The 3,280-nt window shown below is 39.2% G+C and overlaps 1 pseudogene; it reads right to left on the bottom strand.

Annotated features, from left to right (window-relative positions):
• Positions 1-2,877: 2,877 nt before the first annotated feature.
• On the bottom strand, positions 2,878-3,051 carry LOC148529053 (U2 spliceosomal RNA; annotated as a pseudogene).
• Between the last annotated feature and the right edge of the window lie 229 nt (positions 3,052-3,280).

Below are 3,280 nucleotides of genomic sequence, written 5' to 3'. Positions count from 1 at the left end.
GAGGGGTGCACAGATTACTATTCCAGCAATGGAGTGGCAATCTGTTTCTGTGTCTTCTTCTTGTTCCAGGGTTCTTCTCATTCTTATTTGTTTCAGGTGGTCTTATATTTGTGATGGAGGATAGATGACGGAGAGGGAGGCCGATAGTGATGTCGATAGAGTGGAGTCAGAAGAGAGATCAATAGAACAATCAGGGCAACCTATGGTCAAACTCAGTTCATGGATTGTTAAGAGATCTGTTAGCCATGAAACTAAGAGACAGTGTGAGGGGTTATTGTCTGATGAATATTGTACTTGCGAGTACTGTGGGTCCCTAGTTGTTGAGAAATGCATCCAACGATGCCAGTCCAAGAGTAATCTGTATTTGGGCGGGCATCCTTTAGAGGATTACTATTCCTTGGTGGGTAAGCTCTTAAACCAGACTGAATGTTCGGAGTGCACTCACATGCCTCAGGGACAACATAATGTAGGATAAGTACCATTCACATTAAATTGCTCTGAGGTCCTTGAATTACAGGGAGGGAGGTCCATAGACAGGAAGTATAACATAATGAGGTCCCTTAGTTTAAAACTGCGCCAATACTCCATAGATCGGTCTTTGCTGTGTCTGAACATTTCATACAAGAAAGACTGGAGAATTGGGAAGCAGACTTATTGGATTAGACAATGGCTCGCCACACCATTAGTGATGAACACCAGAGACGAGGACAATAGGCATAGGTAGTTCTGTTAAAACTTTCTGTGATATTGTACAGGATCGTAATATACCATATGTCCTCCCAGATAATGTTTACTATATTTGTGGAAGAAGAGCATATTCTTGATATAAGTGTTTATGTTTTATAGGTAAATTGTTCCAGAGGTAATGACCGTTACACATGATGAAGTGATTAGTATAAGGTTGTTAAAGAACTGCATTACAATCCTGAAATTGAATGTACCATCAGATAATAACAGGTGAATAGGCTTGGTCATGTATAATAAAAATATTGTAAATGTTCCATTAAACATCCTAGATAATGTAATCTCCTTTTCCCCAAAACTTCCTTTATATGTTCAATGAAGTCCCACATCTTACCAATGGTCCCCTATAGATCCGCTGAGTGCGTGTAAGGGTTGTTTTACCCTTTCTTGAAGTGCAGTATTGATGGTTCAATGACCACATTGTGTCACACTGTCTAGAACATTGAATAATAATTTATTATGCATGACTAAAAAGGTTAAGAATAGAATGTGATAGTGTATGTTTGCTATCAAAGGGTGGACTGTCAAAGTCAAATAATTGGATATGATCGCTGTACAATTATTATCTGACGATGTAGACATTTATGGTCGGATGATGCGTTACTACGATGCTACTTTGCATCGGTGCAATCCAATGCGCACAAATGCGAATCCACAATACACATACACTGACACACATAACTCACACACACACACACATATATATATATATATATATATGTATACACATAGACATTCATATGTATATTCACATACGTACATGTAGACACTCATATGCATATGCACATGCATACAGACACATAGTTGCTATTTCAATACACAGATACACATATGCAAACGGGTACATATAGAATGGTTCCCACACATTATAGTTAATAACCAGAGTTATTAAAGGTATTTGTTAGCTACTAGTTATAATGTAATATGTACTTAAAAGAGATCTACGGTTCAGAATACAGTGGACATGTCATGTTTGGTATCATACTAAATCCCTGTTTATTTGCAGACATCCGTTTCTATCGGCAAAGGAGTCACATCATGCGTCCATTAGTTATGGATGATAGGGAGTTATTGTATAGAATGTTATTACTAGTATGCAGTGTTGTAGCCAGTTGTCACCAGTTGTTCGGCAGGAAACTTCACAATGTGACCGTTGGAGGATTGAGCCATACCCCTGATGACACCATATGAACTGACCAATGACCAGATTGACCAGAATCAAGAACCAATATGAACCTGTCAATTTGTCTCTTTGTTAACTCTGAAACCTGTAAGGTATATAAGCTGTGTGCTGACCTCATTGTACAGGCATCTTCTTGCGACCACAGACGTCTTGATTGATGACTGTATACTGGGACCTGTGTGCACGCGTATGTATCGGCTGTTACTATTGTCATTGCTTTTTACTCGAATTGTTAAATCTTACATCGTGTTACCCCTTTCTACATAATAACTTTTTGTACGCTAAATAGCGACATAGGAATCAATAACTGTATATCCTGGTCCTGGAGACTGGAGCTGCTACTGTAGAAAATGCGCCCTGCATGAAGACACTAGCACATTTGTTAGTGAAAACTTGCATGGTCCCACTAAAAGACCAAAGTCTATAAGTCACAGGATCGCAATAGTGCAAGGATTATTAATACTCCCAAGAAGGATTGAAGAACTCTTAGACTAAAGGAACTGAATTAGGGAAAAACCCAACAATACAGCCCAGTAATCAGAGAATGCTGCATATGAATGTACATATACAGAAATATGCATTTACACAACAGAACGTTCTCTATTATGCGGAGAAGCTAGAGCATGCCTTTCTCTTCAGTAGGGAGAGATAGGCTACTGGAGTAATTCCAAAGCAAGTGAGCCCTGTAGAACATATATAATCACCCTTTACCGTAAAATTCTTTGAGAAGCAAACACCCTTGCTGAGAGGCAGAATGCTAACCAGTACAACCTTCCATGCTGAATCTGACTAATTGTGCCTTAAAGTACACAAACCTGTATATGCACCCACCAATATACACACTTCTATACATACCTATATATATATATATATATATATATTTTATATTTTGTCTGAATTAGAATCTAAGGTAGCGAACATCTGCGTCAGCGCCCTGAGCGTCTGTATGTATGTGGTGCACCTGACCTGGAAGTACTGTAACACCAGGTCAATGTGTGAAGTGGACAGAGCAAGCTCTTTACCAGATCTAAAAATCCCTGTAAATTATGGCCCCCAGATAGGGAGCGTATCAGACTTAAACTGATCAGAACTCATAGAATCATAACCAAAAGATTGTATATAATACCTGTCTGTATTTTTCAAGTAGACATGATGCCACCGACTTCCCAGCACCTAAATTATAGGCATGTATGTTGCCCCCAGAGAGACCCCATGCAAGCACAGGGAGAACACAGTGAGAGCCCTAGTGGGAACAGAAACTAGGACCTCAGCATTGTGAGGCAGCAATGCTAACCATTACACTGTCTGTGTATATGTACAGCTTTATAGTATTAGATTGAGGAAACTTCGCAT

Source organism: Taudactylus pleione, unplaced genomic scaffold (assembly GCF_031769625.1).
Source record: "Taudactylus pleione unplaced genomic scaffold, aTauple2 ptg000087l, whole genome shotgun sequence".
Taxonomy (NCBI): domain Eukaryota; kingdom Metazoa; phylum Chordata; class Amphibia; order Anura; family Myobatrachidae; genus Taudactylus; species Taudactylus pleione.
The sequence above is the reverse complement of the archived record's forward strand: the minus strand, read 5'-3'. Positions and strand labels throughout refer to the sequence as shown.